Consider the following 20,836-nt stretch of genomic DNA (forward strand, 5'->3'; position numbering starts at 1 on the left):
CAATTGTAACAGGAATTATTTCCCGAATTTCTCTCTCAATGGTTCTGCTATTTGCATATAAAAAGGCTATTGTTTTTTGAGTGTTAATCTTGTATCCAGCTACTCTACTGAATCTGTCAATTAGGTCTAGAAGACTTTTGACTGAGTTTTTTAGGTCTTCTATGTAAAGTATCATATCATCAGAAAATAATGACAGTTTCACTTCTTCCTTTCCTATCTTTATTCCTTTTATTTCTTTCTCTAGTCTAATTGCTATGGCTAATGTTTCCAGAACAATATTGAACAGGAGTGATTATAGTGGGCATCCTTGTCTTGTTCCTGATTTTAGTGTGAAAGTTTTCAGTTTTTGACCATTTAGTATGATGTTGGCTGTTGGTTTTTCATAGATAGCCTTAATCAGGTTGAGATAAAGACCTTCTATTCCAATTTTCTGTAGCGTTTTTATCATGAATTGGTGTTGGATTTTGTCAAATGCTTTTTCTGCATCTATTGAGATGATCATGTGGTTTTTGTCCTTGACTCTGTTAATATAGTGTATTAAAGTTATTGATTTACAGATGTTGAATCATCCTTGCATCCCTGGGAGAAATCTGACTTGGTCAGGGTGTATGATCTTCTTGATGACCCTCTATATTCTGTTTGCCAGTATCTTGTTGAGGATTTTTGCATCTGTGTTCATTAGGGAGATTGGTCTGTAGTTCTCTTTTCGGGTTGGGTCTTTCCCTGGTTTTGGAATCAAAGTAACACTTGCTTCCAGGCATGAATTTGGAAGCCTTGCTTCCCTTTCAATTTTCTTGATGAGTTTAAATAGTAGTGGCGATAGTTTTTCTTTAAATGTCTTGTAGAATTCAGCAGTGAAGCCATCTGGACCTGGGCTCTTTTTTTGTTGGTAAGTTTTTTATTACATTTTCAATTTCACTCATTGTAATTGGGGTGTTTAGAATTTCTGTATCTTCTTCATTTAATTTTGGCAATTTGTATGTATCTACGAATCTGTCCATTTCTTCTGTGTTTTCCATTTTATTAGAGTACAAGTTCTCAAAGTAGGTATTGATGATTCTCTGGATTTCTGCTGGATTTGTTATGGCTTTGCATTTTTCATTCTTAATTGCATGTATTTGTGCCTTTTCTTTCCTTTTTTTGATAAGGTTGGCTAAAGGTTTATCAATTTTATTTATTCTTTCAAAAAACCAACTGTTTGATTCATTGCTTTTTTTGTATCATTCTCTTAGTCTCCATTGCATTGATTTCTGCTTGGATCTATATCATTTCCTTTCGTGTACGAGCTTTGGGTTTGTTATGCTCTTCTTTTTCTAGGAGCTTGAGGTTCTGCATTAAGTTATTTAACTGAGTTCTCTCTGTTGTCCTAATATGGGCATTCACTGCTATGAATTTCCCGCGTAGAACTGCTTTCGTTGTGTCCCACAGATTCCTGTATGTTTTACTGGCATTTTAATTTACTTGCAGAAACTGTCTAATTTCTTCTTTAATTTCCTCTGTGACCCGTTGGTTGTTCGGAGGGTGTTGTTCAATTTCTATGTGTTTGTGGGTGTTTTGCCGTTTCTTATGTTATTGATCTCCAATTGTATTGCACTATGATCTTATAATATACAGGGGATAACTTTGATTCTTTTACATTTACTTAGATATGTCCTATGAGCTAGCATGTGATCTATTTTGGAGAATGACCTGTGTGCAGCTGAAAAGAATGTGTGTTCTGATTTTGTGGGGTGGAACACTCTGTAAACATCTATTAAGTCCATTTGTTCAATAGCTTCATTCAGTTTTAGAATTTCATTGTTAATTTTTTTCCTAGATGATCTGTCTATTTGTGATAGAGGGGTGTTGAGGTCCCCCACTACAATTGTATTAGTGCTTATTTGGTTTTTCATGTCCATTAATGTTTGTTTTGTATAGTTGGGGGCATTTGTATTTGGTGCATATATATTTAGGATTGTCATCTCTTCCTCTTGGATTGTTCCTTTCACAAGAATGTAGTGACCATCTTTGTCTCTCTTAATTAGTTTTGGTTTGAAATCAATTTTGTCTGCAAATAAGATTGTTCTGCCTGCTTTTTTCTGGGTTCCTGTTGCGTGGAGTACTGTTTTCCATCCTTTTCTTTCAGTCTATGGATTTCCTTTTGAGTTAGGTGTGTTTCCTGTATACAGCATATTGTTGGGTTTTGCTTCTTAATCCATTCTGCCAGTCTATTTCTTTTGCTTGGTGAATTGAGCCCATTGACATTGATAGTTATAATTGACAGATATTGACTCATCCTTGTCATGATCAAACTACCTTTATGTTAATGGTGTTCACTTAAAAAAATCTCTTGTTTTGAGACAGGGTTTCCCTATGTAGTTCAGGCTGGCCTTGAACTCACTATATACCCCAGACTGGCCCCAAATTCATGGAGATCCTCCTGCTTCAAGCTCCTGAGTGCTGGGATTACAGGTATGTGTCACCACACCCTGCCAAAAAAATTAGAGTCTTGATGGAAGATATGGTCACTGAGGACATGATCTAGAAGGATGTATTCTTGTCCCCTGCTGCTTCCACTCTCTCATGCTCCCTGGCTCTGTTCTTTCTCTCTCTTTTCCCAGCCACCATGAGGTGGGTGGCATTCCTCTGCCATGCCCCTCCAACATGATGTTTCTGCCTTGGTCAAACCTATGGACTGAAACTATGAGCTATAATAAACCTTGTCTCAGGCACTGCTTGCATTATTTTAGACTTTTGCTAGTGTATGTGTCAAGTAGTTGGTGCTAATGAAGGGAAAATAATACAGAAAATTGGTACTACAGAAGTAGGTTTGTTGCTATGACTCAACCTAACCATGTAGTTCAGACAAATGGATCTGATTTTTTTTAATGGTTGTGACTTTTATGAATCAGAAATTCAGAGAGCGTTGGCTTGTCTCTTTATAGTATCAGAGACCTCAGATGGAAGACTTGAAGGCAGGGTCTGTGGTCATCTGAAGGCTCCTTTTCCCATAAATCTAGTAGCTTACTGCTAGTTGAATGCTTAAGGCTTCTTTGTGATATTTTCACATAGGCTAGTTTTCATTCTCTAAAAACAAAGCAGATGGATTACCAAGGTGAGTACTAATGTTGAGAGTAGAGAGAAAGACAAAAGGTGTATGAGGGGAGTGGTCTCAGTTTTTAGGAGCAGATTTAAACATTATGGCAGTATTACCTTCTGCTACATTCCATTTATTGAATGACTATGAGGAATAGCCAATTTCAAGGAGAGGGGAAATCGATTTTACTTAATGGAGGTTTGGCAAGGTTGGAAAAGAAACTCTGCTGAGACTACTTTTAGAAGTTATAGTTTACCACACAGAAGCTCAAGGAGAGAAGTACCTCTCCCAGTGAAAGAGCTAGTAATTGGAACAGCTTTGCCCAGAAATCAAATCTACTTGCCTCTAACCACATGTCCTTGCCTCTTGATTTCGCAGCACAGAATGTTGTAGAATCAATAAAATTTCAAAAGAACTATTGAAAAATGAGCAGGGACAGTTATATGAATGACTTAAATTCAGGGTTTAAACTATGACAGAAGACTCTTTAAAATTTACAGATTACTTACACAACAGTTTTCACCTTTTTCTATACCTTTCTAATAGCACCTACTCACATTTTCTTTAAATAACATTATTTATACACATATTTAAATACTTAACTACCTCTACCAGCAATGCACTCTAGCTGCTTCTTTATCTAATTTAGTTCATCTCTCTAACGTGATAACACTCTGAAAACCTGGCTCATAGTAGACTGTATAAAGTGGAATGATGATATAACTTTAATAGAGTTGAACTGTTCTAAGTCATACAGATGGTAGTTATTGTGAGGGTCAGATCAGGTAATTAGTGAAAGTGCTTTAAAATGGTAAATGTCAAATGTACTTTGTAATTAATATGGCAGGAGTGGATTTAGTCCTGGAGCTTTAATAGACCTGTGAGGATGACGTGGAGATGTTTATTTCTTAGTTTTTGACCCTTAGTTTATTTCTTAGTTTTCTTTTTAGAAAGAAAAAATAAGCCATGGGGAGGAAATCAAAAGACATGTATCATTGGATAATAGGAATATCTCTTCTCAATCTATCTTTTATCATCTTTGTATCATTCATCACCTATTTGTAATTTTAACATATTTAAGTGAGATCATATTATTTTAACATTCTGTTTTGCTCTCACTCTTTTTTTTTTTTTTTGGTACCAGGGATCAAACTCAGGTCCTTGAGCTTGCCAGGCAGGTGGCAGAACCACTGAGCTAAATCCCCAGCCCTTGCTCTTACTCTTAAAACATATCTTAGAGATCTTTTCATGCAAGTACATATAGATTTTCCATAATTTCTTTTATTACTATGAACAATTCTTTAAGGAAGAATTTTATGAAATATTTCTCAATTAGTGGATATCATGATATTCCTATTTTTGTTGCAGTTGTAAGTAATGCTGCAATGGCATAATTATGCATAGCAAGAATTTCCATAGGATGGATTCCTAAAAGTGAATTACTGAGTACAATGCTAGGTTTGTGTGAATTTTTATAGATACTGGTAAATTATGCTAAACTGGCTGCATGGATAATATTTCTCCACATCCTTTTCAATGTTGACTTTGATTGACTTGATTCCAACTATGCTATTGATTAAAAAATTTACATATCAATAAAAGAAGGTTTATGGATTTACATCTGTTTTCAAATTCTTACCCTATCCTTCTATACTCTATTTACAGATAGCCTTGAGTGTGCTATCAGTGTGTGTGTCCTTGAGTCTAGCCGAGCCTGGGAATGATCATTCCAGCTCCTCAGGTCTATTGGCACCAAGTCATTTTTGTTTGTACTTAAGAAACTGAGAGGGCCGGGGATTTAGCTCCGTGGTTTCGCTGCCTGCTACGCAAGCGTGAGAACCCGAGTTTGATCCCCAGTACCAAAAAACAAAACCAAAGAAACTGAGAAACTACATGTGGTGTGGCATTTTCTCTCCTGTCTGCCAACGGCTGCGTCTCATGCAAGATCTTTCCCTAGAGGATCCCCCTTCATCTTTGGTGCTGTCTCCCGCTTCATTGTGTGGTAATATATTATTTGACTATGCTCATATCTGCTGTACTTTTAAAAATAAACTTACTTTTATCTTTTAAAAATCATTATGTGGCTCTTCTCTGTTCATGTGGATCTGAACCTCAAATTTCTGTGGCCACAACCTGTATGTGTCTCCTTAAAATTACCTGCCTGTTTTCTGCCTCATATTCTTCATCCATATAATATAGGCAATAATAACACCCTTCCTGAATTATTGAAATGAATAAATGAGATAATTACATCTGTAAATTGCTTGATGAAATACTTGCAGTTAAGAATTCTAGTTAAATTAGTTAAATTCTAGTTAAAATTTTCCTTTCCTTCATCAGATCTTTATTTAAACAATTATTTATTAAAGTATAAACTTTTTTTTGGCCCTTGCACACTATTTTAAAAAAAATCCTGGTTGATTACTAAATTTTCAGAAGATATTTCTATTGAATTTCTATTGAAATTATGGTTTAGGTTTAAAAGAGTACATATTTGGAAGAATGCATTTTGATTTTGCTGACTTTAAAAATCCACACATCTGTTATTATAGTAATTTTTTTGTAATTTCTTTTGGATTGCTCTCATTGGTTGTTTAATAATAATCATATTTCTTGATATATTTGGGTCTTACAAAATGTATTTTAATAGCGCTGTATTTTACTGATCATGAGTACAAGCGGTAGTTATCTGATTTTCAAAGGAGATGTATTGCTTTAAGTTAATATTCCAAAAAGCTAGAGTTTTTAATCTGTTAATATTTTTCTTTCAAGAAAACGATGGACAACATTGAAACTTCACAATTATAATCCTTGACCATTTTTATAGAAGTTGCTTGGGCTGAATAAAATTGTTTAGTTTGTAATGAGTTTTAGAAGAAATTAAGAAAATAGAGGCATGGGAAAATGAAATATGCCTTTTAATTGAAAATACTTTGATTGTTTTTTCCAATCTAAATCAAATTATTATGGCAGTGGCTTCAGGCAATTGGGAAGAGGAATTATTCTCTGGAAATAATGACCTCATAATATAATTTAAAAACTCTTAAGTTAAAAAAAGCCTTTAGGGTCTGGGGATTTAGCTCAGTGGTTCCACCTCCTGCCTCGCAGGCGCAAGGACCTGAGTTTGATCCCTGGTACCAAAAAAACAAAAACAAAAAACAAAAAAAGCCTTTAGTTTTCTTTCTGCTGAAATAATTTAAGAGTAAAAATATTCATATTGTTTATCTGCAAAAATTAACATTTTTCTCAAAATTATACATAAACATCAGAAGACAGGTGTCTGATTCTTTACTAGAATTTTATTTGGGCTACCATGAAATATAATCTTTCCATGCAAGGCAAGTGAAGCCCATATGTATGTATGTATGTATATATATATATATATATATATATATATATATATATGGAATATTTACAACTTTAAGAATTTATTTATGTAGTTTCAAGAAATTACTTTTTAAATGTCCAACTTGATATAATTTAAATTTTAAAGAATATAATCTGTGTTTTATATTATATACTAATTTAAATCCTAGAACATGAAAAAATGACAAATAAAACATTACATTTGATATAGAATGTCTCAAATATTGATACTTGTAAAAGAAATGCATGCTACCATATGCCATGTGGAAAAACAGATATTTTCAAATAATTATATTTTTTCTTTTAGGGAAAAATTATCTCTCTTTACTCCAGTACTCTCTAGACATTTTAGTAATGTAAAATAGTAGACAACTCCACATTCAAGAACAAATACTAATTGTCCAAATCCAGATGTCAGAAATAATAACTAAAGATTTCAATCATTTTTCTTTTCTCACTTACTAGTACATGGACCATGTAAATTATTCTTCAAATATATCTTTAACTCTTACAGTCTTATCTCAATTATGACTTCTACACTTTGGAAACTGGGACATTTGCTAAAAGAATGTAATGATACTTACTGCCTGTCTATGTATATATTTGTCTAGTTAAAATACCTATAAATCTAGTGTGCCAATCTCTCCATCTCTCATCAGTCTACCCACAGCACATACAGTGTATATGCTGCTCTTCCTTCTACTGAACACAATACTCTCTTTCTCTTTCCATATATATATAATCAGCAGCTATGCTTCTTTCTCATTTTTGTACAACATTCAACAGGTTGAATTTTTAAAATAGGAGGATTTGGGACTCAGCTGTCATAGAATCACATTGTCAGTTTGGCCTTTAGATAGTTGTAAATGTTTCTTATTTTGAAACAAAGCTTCCAAGTTCTATCCACTGGGCCCCATTCCCCTAAGAAGCAGCAGACTTGATGTTTCCTACAATGCTGATCTCGTTTCCTGCCCCCATTGTTCCTCTCTCCCTTCATTTTAAACTCAATCCTTTCCTGTGGGCTTTCACATACTGCTTTGGGGTTTTGTTTCATAGACACATCTCTAAACAAAAAATACTATTTCATACAAATACATATGCATATCCTCTCTGCCTGGTTATTTTTTTCTGTATTCTGATTGTCAATCTTATTCTCTACAAGTCTTATTTGCAAACAATTTCTAAAACTGTCACAGATGTTCATACCACTGAGCAGAGCAGAGGAAACAAAATAAATTTGAGATGATAAACCAGTGTGATTAAAACAACCTCATCAGTCTAATTCTCATTCCTCCTACATGCCACTCTCAAACATAAATTGTGTGAAGAAAAGCCTTATTTGAATCAATTTCTCAAGCTCTTCACTAGCTCCACATGGAAGAATTAAGTACAAATGTTGTATTAATGCATTACAGACCTGTTAATCCATCTTGTCAACTTCATCTATCACTATTTTTTATCAACCCTTTTCCTTTTTGCAGTACTGAGGATTGAACCCAGGGGCTCACACATGCTAGGCAAGCTATACCCTCATCCCTTCATCAAAAATTTTAGCAAAATACATCTGCTTATTGTTCCTTGGTAGGCAGGACATGGTAAAGGGGCCATACTTTCTGTGTTTAGGCTTTGCTCTGTCATCTTCTCATTGTGCACTTTGAGTAAATTAATGAAATTTACTCAATTTAATTAAAAAATTAAACCTTATTAACAGAGGCCCAGTAATAACATCTACCTTGAGGTCCTATTTAAAGAAGTCAAAGTGTTAATCCATATAAAAGCATGCAGAACTGTGCATAAAACATGGTTAAGAATTCAGTACTTGGGCAAGTAGCAGTGTGGACCAGAATGGTGCAGGTATAGGCAGATCCAGCAAGGGCCCCACCCTGACCCCAGCCTCTTGGTCACACAGGCCCAAGCCAAGGGCCTGCATGGAAAAGAGCTGCACAGGCACACAAGCAACAGCCAAAGGCTTGCCCTGATACCATTGGTAAGTGTACAGAGACCCTAGCCAGAAGTCTGCTCAGACACCAGGGTCTGGGGTCCACAGCCCCCAGCCAAAGGCCCTTGCAGACAACAGCTACATAGGGGGGCAGGCTCCAGCCAGAGGGATGCCCAGATACCATCCCAAGTGTGCACAGGCCCCTTCCAGATGCCCACCCAGACAACAGGTCAGCTCAGGGATCCAGAAGGCAACCATTCTGAACCCAGGAATTGGTGCACTGATGAGCAACAGATAAAAGACTGCTCAGTGGCTTGCTAAGAACTGACCACTGGGTGAGCAAATAGTTACCTCAACAAAGGTGCAGCAGGCTGCATCTGTTGAAATGAGAGACACATAAAGAAGTCTCAAAATCAGACTTGCAGATCACCTAAAGCAACCCCAAAGGGAAACTGAGATGGAACATTGTGGTACTTAACCACCTGGACTCCCTGAACTGACAATGAAAGAGGATCAGGAAAAAATGAAATCAGAAATAATTTCTCAGACAACAACAGAGATTGTACCCATAGTGCACAACATGATTAGCAAATCTAGAGCAGACATAGATAAAAAAAATAGAAGAGCTGAGGAACATGATGGAATCCCAGCATAGGAAGCAAATGGAATCCATAAGACAGATTCAAACAGATATCTAGGAGATTAAAAACTCCATTGATAGATTATGCAGCAGAATGAGCCAATGTGAGGACAGAATATCAGACATAGAAGACAGGATTGCAATTAGTGACCAGGAAAAGAAAAACTTCTTAAAAAGAGTAAGGGAGACCAAGAGAAATCAATCCAGCAGAAGCTAGATGATAGAAGAATAAAATAAGACTGATCAGAGTCAATGAAGAAACAGGAGAGAGTGCAGATGACATAAAAAACTGTTCACAGAAGTAATGGCAGAAAACTTCTCAAGCATGGGAAAAGAAATTGACATACAGATAGGTGATGCATATAGGACTCCAACTAGTCATGATCAAAAAAACTACACATAGGCATATAACAGGTAAGATTTCAGAAACCCAACAGAAGAACAAAATTCTACAACAGAGAAAAGGAACAAAGGAAAGCCCATCAGAGTTACTTACAATGGAAAGCCCGCAAGGCAAGAAGAGCTTGGAGTGATATGTTTCAAGCCCTAAAGGAAAACAACCTCCAACTCAGATTGATGTACCCTGCAAAACTATCTTTCAAAATTGATGGAGAAATGATACTTTCATGACAAAGAGCACCTGAAGAACTTCATGAATACCAAACCAGCACTCCAAAAAATTTTTAAACAATATCCTAGGAAAAGACAATGAGGATCACAGCCCCAGGAAGCCCCAACAGAATAAATCCATCAGGCACAACAAAAAATTAAACATAAAGGGGGAGAATCCAACAAAAAGAAAAAGTCATGACAATTATAAGTCAATATGTATCAGTTATAACCATCACTATTAATGGTCTAAATTCACCAATCAAAAGAAATAGACTGGCAGAATGGGTCAAGAAGCAAGATCCAACAATGTGCTGCATACAAGAAACACACTTAATTCAAAAAGAATCCCATAGACTGAAAGTTAAGGGGTGGAAAACAATACTCCATGCGATAGGAACCCACAGAAAACCAAGAGTACCTATCCTTTTTGTAGATCAAGTGGATTTCAAACCAACATTGATTAAGAGAGACAAAGAAGGACCCTACATCCTTGTAAAGGGAATAATCCAAGAGGAAGAGATCACAATCATTAATATATATGCACCAAACATTATTGTGCTCAACTATATAAGACCAATACTAATGGACGTGAAAAATCAAATAAGCACTAATACAATAGTAGTGGGGGACCTTAATACCCCACTGCCACAAGTAGATAGATCAACTAGACAAAAAATAAACAACTAAATACTAGAACTCAATCAAACTCTTGAACAAATGAACTTAACAGATGTTTACAGAGTGTTCCACCCCATAAAATCACAATACATATTCTTTTCAGCTGCACATGGGTCCTTCTCCAATATAGACCACATACTTGCATATAGAACATGTTTAAGTAAGTGGAAAGGAATTGAAATTATCCCCTGTATATTATCAGACCATAGTGCCATGAAATTGGAGATCAATAGCAAAAGAATCTGCAAGAATTTCAGAAACACATGGAAATTAAACAACACGCTTCTGAATAAGCAATGGGCCACAGGGAAAATTAATGAAGAAATCACACAATTTCTACAATTAAATGACAATGTTAATACAACATATTGGAATCTATGGGACACAATGGAAGCTGTCTTACAAGGGAAATTCATAGCAGTGAATACTCATATGAGGAAAACAGAGTGAGCCCAATTAAACAACCTGATGCTGAACCTCAAGCTTCTAGAAAAAGAAGAGCAGGACAAACCCAGAGCTCATACAAGGGAGGAAATTATAAAGGTCAGTGCAGAAATCAATGCAATGGAGACTAAGAGAACAATACCAAAAAAATCAGTGAAGCAGAGTTGGTTCCTCAAAAGAATAAACAAAATTGACAAACTCTTAGCCAACCTTATCACAAAAAGGAAAGAAAAGGTCCAAATCCATAGAATTAGGAATGAAAATAGTAAAATTACAATGAACCCAGGAGAAATCCAGAGGATCATCAATACTACTTTGAGAGCCTATACTCCAATAAGATGGAAAACACAAAAGAAATGGATGAATTCCTACATACGTGTGAATTACCAAAGTTGACAGAAGAACTAAAATTTCTAAACAACCCAATATCAATCAACAAAATTGAAAACGTAATTAAAAACTTACCAACTAGGAAAAGCCTGGAACCTCATGGCTTTATTGTTGAATTCTACAAGAAATTTAGAGAGGAATTATTGCCACTACTGTTTAAACTCTTCAATGAAATTGAAAGGGAAGTAATACTCCCTAATTCATTTCTGGAAGCAAGCATCAACTTGATCCCCAAACCTAACCAAGAAAGAGAACTATAGGCCAATCTGACTAATGAACATAGATGCAAAAATCCTTAATAAGATACTGGCAAATCGAATGCAGAAGATCATCAAGAAGATCATACACTCTGACCAAGTGGGATTCATCCCAGAGATGCAGGAATGGTTCAACATACACAAATCAATCAATGTAATACACTACATCAATATTGCCAAGGGCAAAAATCATATGATCATCTTAATAGATGCAGAAGAGCATTTGACAAAATCCAACACACATTTCATTTCATCACTGAGTGTAGGCCTTCCTGACCCCTGGTTCATATGAGACAGCCTCTCTACCTGGTTCAGCTGCATCACCCACCTCTCCTGACTCTCCTTCCCCTCCCCACCCTCATACTTACCCCTTCTCTGGATGAACTGTTCTCCCTTGTATCATTCTTTCCAAAATGTGTACATAAGGCTTAATTATCCACCATACATTTGAGACCATGTTAACTGTTGCTTAGTCTTTACTGAAGCATTATGGATACAAGAGGTTTATATCAGAGAATTCCTAACAGCCCTGGGTTATTCTTTGGCTTGCTTTATGTCAGTCTCCTCTGACCAAAGCAGCTCAAACTCTGCCACTGGACCCATTTTATAGTTCTCAGGCCTCTTCATACATCTCTCTGTGCAGAAAATGTAAAGTGTATTCCATTGCCAAGTTCTCCATCCCTATTCTTCAATTTAACCTCTTAAAAAACAATTATTGACATTAGGAAAACTGCTTTTTCTCTGAGAAAACTCTCCTATTCCTTAAGGATATGGTCTATTTCTATGCCCTTGATAGGATGATCAGAAGAGCCTGACATCACTATATTCCCCTTAAGATGAGTATTGTCTTATTCATCATCATATTGTTACATGATATCTTCCACTTCATCATGTTATTGTGTTCTGTATCTTCAACTAGACTATATATTACTTGGGAGCACTATTTACTTTTCTTAGAAAGTTCCTGATATTGAGAACCTGTTTAATAAAAGCTTCTGTGGTTGATGAGTGTGAAGGGGTAATACCAAACACTCTTGGCTTATGAAATAACCATTCCTTCCTCAAATATTGTCTCCTCATTTTAAGATAGTAGCTCACTGTAGAATCTGTGAAGAATCTCTGGGTTCCCTTGACAGAACTTTGCAGTAAATCGGTGTATTCTCTTTGAGGCCCATGCTGTTTACATTGTAGCATAACTTCTTTCTTGGAACAAGTTGACATTATATTCTTGGCCTTGGGCACAGGTTAGCTCAAACCTTAATGAAAGTAGGGCTTGTTGGGAAATCAGAGTCCACAAAAGATATTTGCCACAAAAATGCCCACTCCGATGCTAAGCTCACCATGGTGATTTGTGTGAGGAAAAATTTCCCCCCAACATGTCTTTCTCTTCACATATCTTTCAGTATAACTTCTGTGGGCTGTACTGGCAACTTTTCAGTCATTTAACAGAGTAGTATTTCTCTGAAGTATAAATTTTCATCCTTCAACTCCAATAATTTTCACATAATAACATATCTTTGTCAGTGAAAACTTTTAGAATATGTCCCTGGGATATCAAACATAACACCAAGTAGGGAAGGTCTCAATCTTTTATGAATACAATGTATCTATCATTCATAATGACCTAGTGTATCAGCAGCTATTTTACGAGACACTGTTATCAGCACTTACAGTTAACTATAGAGAAATTCTCAGATTTTGACCTTTAGACAAAGGAAAAGAAACAGAAATGTTAGAAGAGTAAAAAAAAAAATCATCATGAAATTTCTATTATTTATTAAAATGTAGTAAAATTAAAAATGTGTATTTTGGATAAATATTTTGAAATGGTTCAAACAATAGGAAACTATCATTTGTATTATTTCCCTCATTGTTATATAGTGTTTTTTTTTTTTGCATTTTCACTGTACACTACAGTTTCTTCCTAGCTTTTGAGACAACTAAATAAATAACAACTTCATCTTTGCTGATAAGTTGATACTACTATCTCATACTTTATTAAGAAAACATATTGGACAATGTTGAAGTTGATTTGAAAGACTTTTAAATTTGTATTTATTGGCAATCATTGAGGTAATAAATGCATATTCTCACTTCCCCAGGAAGGAACACAGACAAAAGTCTTAAACAGTATCTTTGTGACATATAGAGCTACTATTTCAGAATGGGCCCTGTAGTTTCAGATAAATGTGTTTCTTGCTAATGAATTCTGGAATTAAGCAAATTTCTCACTAGGTCATAGGTGTGTATAATAAGGCAGCAACTCCTCCCCTATACCATAAACTAAGGGGCAGGAATCTGCGCCTGAAGCTGAGCTGACTGCCAACTTGCTCTAGGTAAGGACTATCTAAGAGATTGGAAAGAGCAGACAAAAGGGCTTTGCATACCCAGTTTTCCCCTCCAGGGTCACCAGTCATATAAGTCATTGAGAAAATCAATGAAAGAAGAGGTGAAGAGGGTAGAAATACTTATAGCAGGTTCTCTCTGCATCAAAGAAAACATCAGGAGTGGGTAATAAACATCTTTACCACTAAAATGTCCTAGATTTTTGCTTTTTAATCTATTGGGATTAGATTTTAAATCTTTGATCAATCAAAGATGTGGCCATACCACCAGGAAAGAGGTATTGACTCTCACGATGTCTCTTCTTTTACTTCTTTGAGGCTGCCTTGCAAGCCCTAGTGATTGTTCCTTTGGGTACCCACTCTGATCCTTGGTAAGCCATATAGATTTTACATCCAGAATATTCTAAAATAGGTTATTACAATAAGGGATTAATTTAACTCCTCCAAGGCCATCATCCTATCCAAAGCTGAAGTTTACTTCTGTGCTACTTTATACCCCAAATATATCTATCCACTTATCCAAAATGGCCTAGTAGAGGTTCTTCAAAGAAAGCAAATAACAAATCTTATATTATCCCCCTCCTATTGTAAAATTCTCAGAAAAAAATTTAAGTTTCAGACTTAATTCCCCTTCAAATTATATCCGCTTGGTCCTGCAGAAAGCAGATGGAACACTCAAACTGAACAATTGAGAGAAGTTTAATGAAGGAACTGTTCACACTTGTATGGGCACAGTGTACAAAGCTAACAAGGGTGGACAATACTCTGGGGTTATCAATAGATGGGGTTATCAATAGACCATTACCATACCACAGCTGAAGAAGCCTGAGAAGGAAGAGCCTCCAGAACAACAGACAAGGCCAAAAATGAAGTCAGGTATCATAGCTACTCTAGTTGTATAAAGGATCCCTATAGAAGCAGAAACCAAGCGGAAGTTGCTTGACCTACTACTTTTCTTCCTGTCCTATTGTTGCTTTCCACTGGCTGAATTGAGTGGGAAGTGAGAAGAAAGGAGCCCAAGTAGCACCCTGGGCACAAAGGAGGTAGAGAGTAGATCTGGAGGAGTAAGCAGACAAGAATTAGCCCATAAATTTAAATTTAGGGAGAAGCATGAAGGAAATAAAGTCCAAAATCAAATTCTCTTTCCCTTGAATTGTAGGAGGTTAAATAAATCCTTTCTTTTAAACTTAATATTATTCTCACTTTCAGCTGGAGAGGTTCTAAGTACTTGATAGAGATGGATTTCTTTTCAAAATAGCAGCATGGGCTATCTTTTACTGGAATAAATGTATTAGCCCAATGCCAACTGATTTGTGAAATGTACTTTTAAAAAGTCCAGTTGATAAACAGGACACACCAGATGATTGCAGCTCTAGGTCCATGCCAAATCAATCTCTGGTGTCTAGATCAATTATAGATGACAAAATAATGTTCCTAGAATCCAGAACCCAGGATCTTGTCTAATAATATATCTTTGTCAAAGGCCAGAGTGTAGGCTTAATGGTTTCTGAATGAAGAAACTCAAACAGAACACATAGTCTTGTTTTAGTCTTGCTAAATGCTAGTCAGTTTATTACAGTCAGAGTTCATATACTCAAGTGGCAGAAATCAGCAAGAAGCTAATTTTGTCATGACGCATAGTGGGGAAAATTCACCTGTGAGTAGTGTCACCTCCCAGATTGCAGCATTTGAGGTACTTCTGCTGGCTTTCAAAGTTTAGAAATTCTTAGCTGTGGATAGAAGCTGCCAACAGCACATTTTATTTGAGGAGGTCCATATTCAAAGCCTTTTATTTTTGCATGTTTCTTTTATCCGTGCTGTCTACACCGGAAACTGATGATGTGGAACCAGAGTCTTACAAATATAGTGTAGCACATATAAAATTCAGGTGCAGTATGTGCTGGATCTTCTCAGTGCAATCGCAGTGAATGTCTTCCTCTGTGTACAGAAAGATTGTTAACTACACTTGTACTGTTTCTTTGGCCACACTTGCTTGAGAAGCTGCACCTGTATAGATTAAGGTCACGAAGCACAGTCCTGTGTCCTGAGCCTGCCCTGGGAAACTACAGTTCAATCCTTTGATGAAAATTACAACCCCATATTCCTTTTAGCTAACATGCAATTTAGTCCTGGTGGTATGTCCATGAGGAAAGCTACCGTAAAGTGTGGCCACCACCAAGTGAAAAAATACCAGGAAGCATAAGGCCTAAGGCCTTTCAAGATAGTGTGGAGAAACAAAACACACACACAAAAATTGCACCCTTGAAAACATTTATATACCTGCTATGTATTTCTACAATAGACAAGGGCAAGAGTGAAATCAGGTTTCATAGCTATTCTGAAGCCTGTACATGTCAGTCTCTCAACTTTTAATTCCCACTTCTGCTATAAAGACTCTGGCTCCATGGGTTGTTTATGATGTGCCCCAAATATTTTCTTCTCAAAAATAAACATGGAAAAAAATAAACATGGGCTTCCTTGCCCATTAACTATAAAGTAAATTTTGTGTCTTGACATGGAGCAGTAAATAGTATAATTTTTTGAGGGCAGTTTAGCTCCTAAAGGAGAAGACAGAGGAAGGAGCAAGGTAACGTGTCCAGTTTGTCCTTCTGTAGTAGCCAGGAGAATGCACTGCTTACATCTTTTGCAGTAGGGAGCTTAACTCTGTGCCTCAGTTCTGCCCCTCTGGATCCAACACTGCAATTGCTCTGCAGCTATTCTACCTGTGACTGAGCCCTGGTAGGGAACTGTGGCTGGCCCATTCCTACAGACCCCTCCAATGGGCAACTTTTGGCTTAAGGTCTTTCATTTGTTTTGCCAAACCTCTTTTGGAATGACACTATAATGTGGAACCCTTCTTAACCTATTCTCCTCAACCTGTATTATATTACAAAGAATTTCTCTCCTGTTCCCTGCTTTATTCCCCTCCTCCTTCATAGGCTTTTTCACCAATAAATCTATTGCATGTCTAATTCCATCCTGCATGTACCTCTCAGAGGGCTCAAACTAACAGATCTTCCTGACTCTTCAGACTGTTGGGTTATTTTACCCAGTTCTCCCAGGACGAGTAAGAAGGAGAAAAAGAGTGTGACACTAATAAATGTTTCACCTTTGGAAGATGAATCAGAATTGAGAAATAAGTTATCTTCTCTATAGTTTCATTATGAGAAGATGGGCAAGTTACATTGTCTCATCTTTTGTTTATTTCAAATATGTTGATATCAAAATATGTCTTTATGGAGTTGTCAGGAACACACTATTGATCAGGCCATTGATATGACCTCATATAACTTTTCTTAGTCATGAGGAAATACATCTGGTTGATTCAAGCAGTTAATAAAAAGTAAAGAAGTTGTGTTTTAAAATTTCAAATAATTTCTGGTTTAGCTTACAAATACTACGGCACCCTGATTCTTTCTTTCAGCACATTTATATTACTATACTACTTGGTTAAAAATTTCAAGACCCTTTCAGTTGCCCAGCTTAGGAATTTATATTCACATCTTTCCTTCATGGTGCATAGTTCAGCAATCATCAAGCCCTAGAATGCATGCTTTATAGATATCTAAGATCTAGTCCCCTCATTCCATTCTTTCTGGTATACTCTTGCCATCTCATTTGACCTATTTTTGTAGCTGTATGACAGCTTTTCTGCCTTCAGTTTCTTTGTTACTCTAATTGATTCTTGTTCTAATGTATAACTCAAATAATATTACTCCCTTGCTTAGACATTATTTCCCAATAAAATATAGTCCAAAATCGTTATCATGATGCAGAAAGTCATTTATACCTGACCCCAATCTCTATTTAAAGAATCATATCCATAAACTCCCATTCTCTGTGTCTCCCGTTCAGGTCACACACAGTTACAGGAAGTTCTTGATACTTGAGGTTGCTTTACTTTTCTGTATAATTTTGAATGTTTTCTAATAGACTTTGAGTTTTATTTTCTTTTTCCACTTTACTTCATCTCATGTCTTCCTCTACATTCTTTAAAACCTGGCTCAAAAGCTCCTCTCAAACAACTTCCAAAGTTTTCCCAGGCAGAATGAATGACTTCTAATGTTTGCTCTCAAAGCATTGTATATATAGGCCTACTGTAGCACTTTTAAATTATATTTTAATTACTTTTACCCTGTGACTCTATCCCTTTGATTGTGGATGCCAACAAGAGTAGATACATGTTGATTTCATTGAAAATTTCAAGATTCCATAGTAAAGGTGTTTGAATATAGTCAACATTAAAGTGTATTTCTTCTTTAACACTATCTGTTCAATGAATAGCAAACAAATAGTAAATAATATATAATAATATGAATTAGATTCTTGGTACAACTTAATATTCAATATCATGAAATTATTTATCTTTTATCCAAAGACCTGTTATATGCATAGTTACTTAAATTATATGATTATACTCAAGTATCTCTTATAGTCTGAAGAAAAAGTTTTATCTTAGGGTATAGCGAAGTTAAAAGTCCAAAACCTATTCAATACTTTATACTGAGTATGTCTTTCTGGTTTTCTGGTCGTTTTTTCCCTTTTCTTTTAATAACTACCTCTCTAATCCAAAGAAAAAGTATTGTAGGGAACAAGGAAAGAGGATGTTACTAGAACCTCTGCAGTAAGTTCTAGTCTCCTGGGAGCCATGACAGCACAAGGTGAATTAATTTATTAGACAGACAAGATAGAAAAATGAGTCTTAAAGAAGAAGCTGAGCTTTGGGCCTGATCAGTGCTGCTCTGGGCAGCAAAGATGAAAGCCCCTGAGCTTGCCAAACTTTTATTCAGTACATCAGGAGAAACAAATGTAACAGATGGCTCAGGGCAGAGAGTTCAGTACATCGGGAGAGTAACAAATGTAAAAGGCCACTCAAAAGGCAGTGGCGAAAATCCTAGAACAATGAGGAACTATGCAGATAAAGATTTTGTTCCTCCCAGGATGCCTTCAGCTGGTATAATCTTGTCCTGGAGCATCACAGCATCACTGGACCATTGAGGTTTCAGTTGTGACTGGAGGCAAAGATGGAGTTGTCTTGACATGGCATAGCTGGCCTGTATGCAGGAGAACGAGGCCTAATCAAATGATTTTTCCCCAAGATTATGTAGAATTGCTCCTAACAAAGTGTGATGGTTGATTGATTGTGTCAACTTGAGAAGTCTGATTAAGAGAAGCTTAGGTAAACCGGCTCAGCAATTTCACACTCTAGGATGTGGAAGACCCACTCTAGGGCACCTCATTGCCTGGATGGTATAAAGGGGAAATGAGGAAGGAGGGATTTGCTTCTGTTTTTTGGAGAAGCTCCAGTCTTCTCCTTCCCCTTGGACATCTCCTGGCTTCCAGCACAGACTCTTCAGCTTTTGGCTTCGATGCTTCAGCTTTCTGGGTGTAGACTCTTCAGCCTTTCATCTCAGACCCATCAGCCTCCTGATATGAACTCGCACAGGACACTGCAGTGAGCTTCAGATCTTTGACTAAATCCTTCCGTCTCCAGTGTGTAGACAGACCCTTTGTACTCTTCCTCATCCAACCCTGTGGGTGGCCATTGTAAACCAATCTTGTGAATTCTTATGTATTTGTATATCTTGTGTTATATCTATTTCTCTTGTAAATACTGACTGATACAAAAAGTAACCAATATAGACAAAAGATATTAAACAGTTGAATATACTTGCTAATTTTTAACTGTTAATAATGAAAATATAAAAAATGTATATGTAGCTGATTAACCATGAGTATATTTAAACAGCGTTAATGAAATATTCATGCTGAGTACAGATTCATTTTCATTTTAGCAACAGTTTAGTTGTTCTTAGTGAAAGGGGAGAAAATATATGACCTTTCTGGATCTCAGTTTCCTTAATTAGGAAATAAAAGTGTTGGAGGATGTTTATTCATTCATTCAAGATGTTAATGCTGGAAATTCAAAGATGAGAAAGATACATGGAATGGTTATACAGAGTTTCTGTCCTCTAGTGGCTTAAAATATATTGGTGAATTTTAAATCTTTTTCCTTCAAGGGTCTCATAAACATGACATTACAGCATAAGTTAAGCAAGATAAAAATTGAAATGTTATTCATATTTTGAAAAATTTATTCAAAAGCACGTATTACTGATTTATGTGATTAAATATTTTCATTGGAAGACAAGTTTTATGGTTTTCTAATTGTAAACATATTGCCACAATTTTGTGTAGTAATTAGTTCTTTTTAGCTTTGAACAATAGAAAATCAATTTATTGAACATACATATATATGGGTTTTGTCAGATATATGCACTTTAATTCCCAGAGTTCTTTATAGAAATTTTGATTATGAGCCCATATAAATAAGATACTCCAGAAATATGTATAAATTTTGTTTTTATGTATCAGTTATTAAAAAATTTAAAAAATAAATTTGAGAAAGACCCTCAACATCAGTTGCTGTTGAAGGGTGGCAAAGGTTTGTCATGAAAGAGCAAGTGGGATGGGGCCAGGGATTTAGCTCCATGGCATGGCACCTGCCTTGAAAGCACAAGGTCCTGAGTTTGATCCCCAGTACTGCAAAAAAAATAAAAAGAGCAAGTGTAATAGAAGATGTTGTTGTGGCAATCTTTGGAAAGGACAGGAAGAATTCATGAAGTATCTTTCTTTGAAAAGGATTGATACACAATAAAAGGAGATTAGTTAAATCAAAAGTGACTGCAATGAGTGGTATTAATTGGAAAATTAAAATTTCCCTGTTATTCAGTGGAGTGTAGTTTATGGAAATGATTAGACTTGTTTTCCTTTAACATATTGGCAGTATTATGTATTTATTTTATAATCCCGCTATGTTAGTCTAATAATTGGCACTGTATTCTTTACCAATGATATTTTAATAACTAGCTTATATCTCCAATACCTACTGCAACTCTAGCTGCCCACCAACAAGAACTTCTTCCTTGATCTGTGGTCAAATAGGCTTATGCATACCTCCCAATGATGATCCATTTCTTATGATGCTCAAAAGTTCTTCGCCTTAAAACCAGACTCTAATATCTTTAAAAACACAATTGTATTCCAATGGTGATCACACCTTCTTCAGATTAAATATCATTTGTATTT

Source organism: Heterocephalus glaber, unplaced genomic scaffold (genome assembly GCF_053883595.1).
Source record: "Heterocephalus glaber isolate CG9 unplaced genomic scaffold, H.glaber_assembly_v1.0 deba00001553, whole genome shotgun sequence".
Lineage (NCBI taxonomy): Eukaryota > Metazoa > Chordata > Mammalia > Rodentia > Bathyergidae > Heterocephalus > Heterocephalus glaber.